Source organism: Mus caroli, chromosome 11 (assembly GCF_900094665.2).
Source record: "Mus caroli chromosome 11, CAROLI_EIJ_v1.1, whole genome shotgun sequence".
Taxonomy (NCBI): Eukaryota; Metazoa; Chordata; class Mammalia; order Rodentia; family Muridae; genus Mus; species Mus caroli.
The window spans coordinates 7700773-7709890 of NC_034580.1; the positions used below are offsets into that span (position 1 = coordinate 7700773).

At 41.9% G+C, this 9118-nt stretch overlaps 1 protein-coding gene across 2 annotated transcripts in view; it reads left to right on the plus strand.

The window, feature by feature from the left end:
- The window catches only part of Vwc2 (von Willebrand factor C domain containing 2), a 139293-nt gene that overhangs the window by 21564 nt on the left and 108611 nt on the right, over window positions 1–9118 (plus strand). The gene's annotated exons all lie outside the window — the stretch shown is intronic.

Here is a 9118-nt window from a genome sequence, read left to right on the forward strand (position 1 = left end):
TGGAGCATAGATATTCAGAATTGAGAGCTCCTCTTGGAAGATTTTACCTCTGATGAGTATGAAGTGTCCCTCCTTGTCTTTTTTGGTAACTTTGGGTTGGAAGTCAATTTTATTAGATATTAGAATGGCTACTCCAGCTTGTTTCTTCAGGCCATTTGCTTGGAAAATTGTTTTCCAGCCTTTCATTCTGAGGTACTGTCTGTCTTTTTCCCTGAGATGGGTTTCCTGTAAGCAGCAGAATGTTGGGTCCTGTTTGTGTAGCCAGTCTATTAGTCTTATGTCTTTTTACTAGGGAATTGAGTCCATTGATATTAAGAGATATTAAGGAAAAGTAATTGTTGATTCCTATTATTTTTGTTGTTATAGTTGGCATTCTGTTCTTGTGGCTGTCTTCTTTTTGGGTTGTTGAGGGATTACTTTCTTGCTTTTTCTAGGATGTGGTTTCCGTCCTTGTATTGTTTCTTTTTCTGTTATTATCCTTTGAAGGGCTGGATTCGTGGAAAGATAATGTGTGAATTTCGTTTTGTCGTGGAATACTATGTATTTTTAATAGATCACATATAAAATATATCCAACAAACATGTGCAGTGGGTGGCTGTATAGACACCACATGCTTCCCTTGTGTGCTGGTGCTCTGTCTTACCATATTTGTTTCTGATGCCCATCTCCTAATGATATGAAAGGATACATAAAAACCTAAACCTCCTTTACTATCCTTTCTTAGTCTTTGCCCTCCCTTCACTGCCATAAGAAGATAGCTCAGTTAGTATCCTGTGTTGAGTTGCTTATTTTCTCCATGAGCACACCCCTGTGAACCTGCCTTTCTTTACATGGCCCTGCAAGGATTGCTGTTTATATGCACATGGTGTGAGACGCCATATCTGTTCTTTTGTAACATGCTCTGTTCTCCATCATGCTTTTGAGATTCATATATTTGTTTCATGTCGGATTATTCCTGTATTTTTGCTGCTGTCTCAGATTCCTTGTGATTACTGTGACACAGGGCCTATCAAGTCTCTTACCAACATTCAACTGTACTCAATTTTATTTTCTCAACTTCTGAGATTCTAGTTTTCAATGTAACTGGTGCCACAGGGTCAGTGTCTTGGCCTTGGATGTGTACCCAGATGAAAAGCATTTTCCTGGTGGACCCAGTGCATGGCTATTCATTGCCAGGCTGAACAACTACAGAGCATACCTATGGGGAAGACCCTGCATACTTATGAAAGGAGGCCCCAAATGACCTCATCCTGTAGACAAGCTACAGCTAGTGAGAACATCTTTAGAGGGCCTTGTGGAGTCAGCTGCAGAGTGTCTGTGATCTCCCTCCTAAGGAGATAGAATGGAGACAGAAGCAAAAACTTAGAGAATTTCTCTCAGTTCCAGCTCTCCCTGGGTACCTCCTGTATAGCATGACTCAAAGCCCTAGTTCCTATTTTTCAAACCAGATGGGTAAGAATCCTCATTTCTCCAAACTTGGTGCCCTCCACATTATCACCATGTGAGTATATGCCCATGAATGAGTTTTCATTTGGTTAGAGCTTCCTAGATTTTTGATCAGATGGCATACTTGTTTATACATCAGTTAGCTATTCAGGCTGCCCTATGCTTTTTGCCATGTCACAGGTTTTGATCGCTTTTCTTTTTGATTTGTAAAAATAGTTCACCATTGATTTATAGAATTTCTTTTACATTCTCAATGCTGGTACTTGTAGTTCCACCCCCATCGTGTCTGCTGCCACAACTAATTAAGCCATCTATATCTTCATTCATATCATTTCCACAGCAATCAAATAAACCAAATACTGTTGTTCCATCATCTGACACTTGCCACTGTAACAAAATACCCAAGGCAATCCACTTGTAAAGAGGGGAGGGGTTGTCTATGGCCATACCACCCTGAAAGTATGCTGATCTCAGAAACTAAACAGGGTTGGGCATGGTTAGCACTTATAAGGGAACAGAAGAGGGGTTATTTCAGCTTATACTTTTGGAGATTCTGGCCATTGATACTTTTGAGCCCATGATGAGGCATCACATAATCCCATGAGCATGGAACATAGCAATGCTGCTCTCTTCAGGGCTAGGAAGTAAATGAGGGTGAAGAAGAGACTGAGGTTGCTTATGCCTAAAATGATTCCATGGCCATCTACTAGTCCCACCTCCTTAAGTGCATCACTGCCTAATAGTGCCACCCTGTGGTTCAGCTTTTAATACTGTAGCAATTGTGTGGGGCTTTTGGTTGATTGGTTGGTTGGTTGGTTAGTTGACAGGTTAGTTCACAGTGGTGGATAATGGGATACAGCAAGAATAAAACAAACAGGATATTGGCTGCATTGTCTTTGGACCTACTAATGGAGTATGGGAGCTCAGCAGGGCAGGTATGTGGAGCTGAATGCATTGTTGGTTAGTGTAGAGCCAGGTTCATCCTGTCTTACTGGATAAGGACCATGAGTGGATACATCATCACAGATACTCTTCCGTGTCTGTATCCCCACCCTCTCTCCCTCCTGACTCTGGCCTGTTATTATGTCTTTCTGGTGTTATGTTCATCTAGCCTAGTACAGGTATTATTTATATATGGGTCTGGGCCTCAGATTTTTGTCTTCCTGTCCATATTGCCTCCTCTGTTCCACTGACAGCAGTCTTCTCTATAGTGCTTAGCTATAACGTAGTTCATTCTGTACCTGATCATTCCATCAGAAGAGAAACTTTGTCTTTGAAATTCTCAAATATATATAATATATACAAGTACAATATATACAATATACACAAATACTATATGCCTCTCTATATATAATTATCACTTGGAATTTTCTAACCCCCAACCCCACCCCATCTCATTAATATTTCTTCTCCCACCCCTCTGTTACTTTACATGGTTCTCAAAGATATGAGCTTTTCCAGGGTTGGTGAGCCAATGCCATGTTTCCAATGCATGTTTCTTTGTTGTGTGGGATGCCACAGAGGTTCAGCCTACCCTTTTGTGAAGAATGCAACTCCCACCTTAGACCTTCCATTTTATAGGTTCAAACAATATATTATTAATTATGTCAGCAACAAAGCATGAGGTCTATGCTTACTTAGAATATAGTGTATCTTTTTTAGGAAGTCATCTACAGAAAGAGTAGAGGATTAGACTGAAGAGGGGGGTAATGGGGGCTGTTGGCTTCAGAATTAGAATTACAATGTTCAGAATTAGAAGCATACTTGACCACACACTTTATATTTATCTGTTTAAAACTCCTTTCCCTTCACACAGTTTCAGATTAAGTTACCATTTTAGAAACCAGTGAGATAAATTGGTTAAAGATACTTTCATCTTGAGCCTGGTGACCTGAGTTCAAGTCTCCAAACCCACTTGGTGGAAAGAAAGAACCAAATCCTCTGAGTTATCTCCTGGCCTCCACGTGAACTTGTGCATCTACACACATGCTAATAATAAAATGTTTTTAGATTAACACATTAATGAATACCATACTGTTAGCCATAACTCCTTGTGGGTTAAGCGTGTAAATGTTCTCAGGTGTATTATCTAATCCTGGAGCACTTTGTATAAGGTTGGGCAAGCCTTACAAAACACAGACATAGATTGTACAGTTAATGTTTTTCATCATGCCCTGTGTAATTTAATCTCATTTGATGGTGGTGGTGAAGGGGTCCTTCCCATCCATTTCTTGCTTGATTCAGTCAATACACATGTTTTCTTTTTTTTAATTTTTAATATTTTTTATTACGTATTTTCCTCAATTACATTTCCAATGCTATCCCAAAAGTCCTCCATACCCCCCCCCCACTTCCCTACCCACCTATTCCCACTTTTTGGCCCTGGCGTTCCCCTGTACTGGGGCATATAAAGTTTGCGTGTCCAATGGNCCTCTCTTTCCAGTGATGGCCGACTAGGCTATCTTTTGATACATATGCAGCTAGAGTCAAGAGCTCCAGGGTACTGGTTAGTTCATAATGTTGTTCCACCTATAGGGTTGCAGATCCCTTTAGCTCCTTGGGTACTTTCTCTAGCTCCTCCATTGGGAGCCCTGTGATCCATCCAATAGCTGACTGTGAGCATCCACTTCTGAATACACATGTTTTTTAGAGCTTTCATGAAATACTCACAGCCAGGGAAGTCATGAGGAAAATTGGTTAATTTAGTTTATAGCTTACAATGCTGAAATTCCAAGGCTAATATTCCCATTGCCTGGCCTCTGCTGAGGGCCTTGTGGTAAATGTCATCACGGTGTGGGGGAGCAGAGGGTTATAAATAACAAGTTCCCATGCTTCACCCAGCTACTCTGCCCTGTGGTCTTGATCAGTTCTTTTTCTTTTTTTTTCCTTTAGATATTTTCTTTATTTACATTTCAAATGTTGCCTCCTTTCCTAGTTTCCCCTCCGAAAATCACCTATCCCCTCCCCACTCCCCCTGCTCTCCAACCCACCCACTTCTGCTTTCTGGTCCTGGCATTCCCCTATACTGCAGCATAGAACCTTCACAGGACTAAGGGCCTCTCCCCCCACTGATGACCAACTAGGCCATTCATATGCACGAGTCCCATCATGTGTTTTCTTTCCAGTTCTTATATCATGGAGACTCTCTGACTCAGAGCTCCAAAATCTCTCTACCTAGTTGGCTAAGTTCCCACTGGCGGGTTGCTACAAACCCTGTGCTTCAAATCCCCCATGGCCTTTGAGGTGAACCTAGAGGAGCTACTGCATGAAGGAAAACACAAAACAAATTTAGTTCAGAAATAAAAGTAACTCAATCACTGGGTGCAACAACTAAAATCCTAGTCTTGTGAGCCTTATTAAATCTAATTCCTCTGGTGGCAAATCCTGGCGGATCTGCCATTGAAACTGGGAGACACTAGGAGCTACCTCTTATCCTCACACTATCCCTGTCCAAAAGGCCCTCTCTAGCCCTCTCCTCATCCTCTCTTCGCCTATTCAGCCCGGAAGTCCCGCCTACTAGCCAAGTGATTGGCTCCTTTATTCATTAAGGGATGGTTTACAAGAAGTCACCTGAGTATGTGACTCACTCCTTGTCTGAAACCCCTCCCAGGAGAGTGGAATTGACATCAAAATACAAACAGTACCAGGCCCATCCACAACATGGGGGAGATTGACTCTTAAATAATTTCAGAGAAAGGGAAGGAAGGGGGAATGAGTTTTAGTATATATCTTTGTTTTTATGATAAACTTGTTTTGTGTAATTGCAGAATACAGACTTTGGAGTTTAGGAAGACAAATGGATAAACTGATTCAATAAATGGTGAAGTGGGGTCTTTCTTTTATGATGAGTCATGTTGGTGGAGACAGATCTAAGCTGATGCCTATTAGCTCATACTACTCTGAACTTAAATTAATCCCATCAACCAAAGCATTGCAATCATCTGGGAAATTGTTCTGGGATTTTCGTTCCTCCTATTTGTCTGCTGTTGAGTTAGCATCTGCATTTAGCATCGAATTGGTCCCTAGGCACCAAGAAGTGCTGCCTTTTGTCACCATGGGATTTCATGGTACCCACTCCAGCAGTTCTTATGACAACCCCTGGATAGAAAGTATAATAGAGGAAATTAATTATGACAGGAAGGTTGACACATACAACTCCTCCTCCTCTTCCTCCTCCTCCTCTTTCTCCTCCTCTTCCTCCTCCTCTTCCTCCTCCATGTCATCAGTCCTTTCCTGCAGCATGGAGCAAGAAGATGGCTTTGAATTGATCTGAGAAAGGAGTATTGTATTTCTAATCAGGGGCAATTCTGGTGTGGTGAGAAAATGCTGCAGTGCAGATAGGAAGGAGAAGGAGGAAGGTATCTGAAAAGGTTTCTTGTTTTCTAGCTGGATGGTATATGCCCCTACCACTTGGGAGACAAAGGCAAGTAGGTCTCTGTGAGTTTGAGGCCACCCTGGACTTCATAGTGAGTTCTCTGACAACTGAAACTTCATAATGAGACCCTGTCTCAAAAAAAAAATTCTTGTTTTCCCCAGGAAAGCAGTTAGAGACATAGGCAAGAACAGAATTTAAGTTTAAGGAACTTTCTGTAGGTCCCTCTTTGTGATATTAATGATTAGAATTGCAGTTACAAAACTGACCAAGGCAGAGCGTGATAGAGAAAGCTGCCTAATTCCACCCAAGTTTGCTAATATAAAATGTATATAACTTGCCATCATCTTGTGGGAGGATCACATGTTTGAGGCTTGATCCTCTAGTGATGGATAAACTCCTTGAGAGGTAGAGTCTTGAAGGAAGTCTTTAAGTCACATGGGAACACCTAGTTCATGTGTCAGACACAGTATTCATTTTTATGGTCTTCATTTTATACTTGAGGCTAATTTTCTTGTATTAACTACATTACCCACTTATACTGACTCAAAAGATGCAGACTCAGTACTTACTACATAGCCCCTGCTGCTTCTGTTTATGTGGTATAGGCAAACACAGTACTATTGAGTGGAAGGAGGGCATCCCCAATTATGACTAATCTACTTTTATTACCATGGAATTACTGTATTTATTTACACTTTATTATCCATCTTGTAGTCAGAGTTGTTTCACTGAAAAAAAAAATCTAAGTATCTGTTTTCTTTAGTGTTTTGCTCTGGGTTTAGGATACATTTCTTAGATTTCCTTTAAAGAGCTGCTGCTTGCAAGTATAGCCCCATGTGGTAACTAAGAGAGCCATGTGCACAAGTGACAAAGCCCAGCAGTGTGAAGTTAGAAATCTTCAGGCGGAGGAGGCCAGATCCTATTGTGGTAAATATTTAATCAAGGGTTTCTACCCCACCTTTGATCATTTAGTTCCCAGATAAAAGGTCTGAAACTTTTATGCTTATAATAAGCCTAAAAAGCATTAGAGTGGGCAAATATTGATCCTCTAAGCTAGTTTGTTTACTTCTTTGTCAATAACCCTAAGTTATAACTTGCCATGTTCCACCTGGGTCTTTCTTACTCTAATTGGCTAACCAGTCCTCATGGCCAGTTCTCAAGATCCCTTACCCCATGGTGTCTTCTTCTCTCTTCCTCTCCCTTTACCTCTCTCCTCTTGGTCTCTGCCTCAGACTCCAAGCCCAGGAAGCAAAAATCTGCCTACCTCTCATCTGCCTAGCCATAGGCTGTAGGCATTTTTATTCAACTAATAGTTTTAAATTAAGAAACAAGGTTACATAGCATCACTTGGTGCACATGAGGAATTCCTTATTGCTGGGGGCAACCAGACCTTGGGGGCCAGTATTTAGCATTACAATACATAGCAACAGACCAAACCTCACAAGGCCCAGATACACTACTTTGTTTATCACACCTGACCCCATTTACCACCGTACCTGCCCCCTCCCAAAATGTGGCAGAGGAAGGTCACACTTCTGAAATAGCAACTGGAATCATGGAATGAACAGAGAATGTCTTCATTCTCACTCCCAGTTGGGAAAATCAAACGATTCTTATTCCTATGTGTTTGCATCACTCCTGGTATGTTGCTGGTGCCTGGTGCTGCTGAACACAGTCTGTTTTAGAAGGCTAGATAGCCATTCTGGGTTAGAGCCAGAAGTGTGAGAAGATCTAGCCTTTGGGTCCCCACCAGCTTAACAGGTGATCACTTTTCAATGTGCTCTGCTGATACGGAGCCTGATTACGACTTCCTTGCTTGGCTCCTAGAGTCCCACGGACACTGGGATTTTGCATTTTCTTTGTTTTGTTTTATTTATTTTTAAATTAGTAACATTTCAGATGCTGTAAGAGGGCTCTCTAGCAGGTCAGAAGATGGAGTTGAATGATGGCTTAGTGGAGGAAAGACCTCAGCTCTATTCTCGCTTTGAAGAATACATCTCAGCTCCATCTGTAGTCAGGAGAAGTAGATTATACAGGATATTTAAAAGTCACAAGTCAAGAAGAGAAAAGTAAAAGTCAAGACAACTCAGATGATAAGTATCACCGAGCTTCACGATCAGGAGGTAGTATCATTCTGAGGCATGCATGGTTAACTGAACATAGCCTAATTGATGGCAACACAATAAGGGAAGGATTTGTTCATTTCTCAAACACCAGGATTAGTCATCCATCAGGGTAACTCTAAGCATGGCTCTAGCCAGTCTCCCTTTTACCCTCTCCTGACACACACATCTACTCTCATCAGGTCCCACATTGGGGCCGACTTTACTCCAATCCCAGGCTTAGGCCATCCCAGCTCCTACAAAGAGAAGCTGATATGAGGAAGTTTCCTATCTCTGTTGGTCCCTCAAGTGCCCTGTGCCCTGCTGCTACCACCTAGGCGCAAGTCCACCAGCAGGTTACAGATACCTAATTCCTACATGTCAGTCTTTCATGAATGGTAATGGGGTTCCCACTTTGCCCAGGACCCAGATCCCCTTCAGAACTGCCCATTCAGTGCCCATGTTCCTGTCTCCTGCATAGCAATGCAGTCTCACACTTCTGCGAAAATCACACACATTTCTGACCACCCAATTTCCATAGTCTTCTGCCTAAATAGGGGGAACAGTCTAATTTTCAAGAGCATATTTTACCTAAGAACATGACACACACCCCATTTTGTCTGCTTTCAGTCCAGCCCGTGTGTAGCTTCACTCTCTCTACCTAGAAGGTGACCTAGCTGAAGGGTGGGTGTCTAGCTATTGAGCAGCTTCCTAAGGACATATGCAGATACCTGACCTTCCTGACCCTTGCTAATTCAACCTCTGCTCCCCTGGGGCAGCATGGCTCTGCATCTCTAATCCACACCATCTGGGCTTCTTGGCTTCTGCCTGAAGTCCTTCCAGCTAAAGGATCTGACATGCACTTGACAGTTTCTCTTGCAACTCAAGGTCTTTGCTTTAAAAACTCACAATAGTTTCCTAATGCTACTTACTGTCTACATCTGCTTTGAGTTAGAGATGCAATGCTGTAACCACAGAAAACTGTGAAAAGCAGCAATGGCAAAATTCCCCCAAACTATACTATGCCAAGAATACTTCTTAAAATTGTTCCTTTATATTGTGAACTTGGTTTCAACTTGCAAAGTAAGCCAGCATTTTATTATGGGCTATTGTGAATATTTTAAGCCTCTTCTCTCTTTTCTCTCTTCTCTTCTCTCTCTCTCTCTCTCTCTCTCTCTCTCTCTCTCTCTCTCTC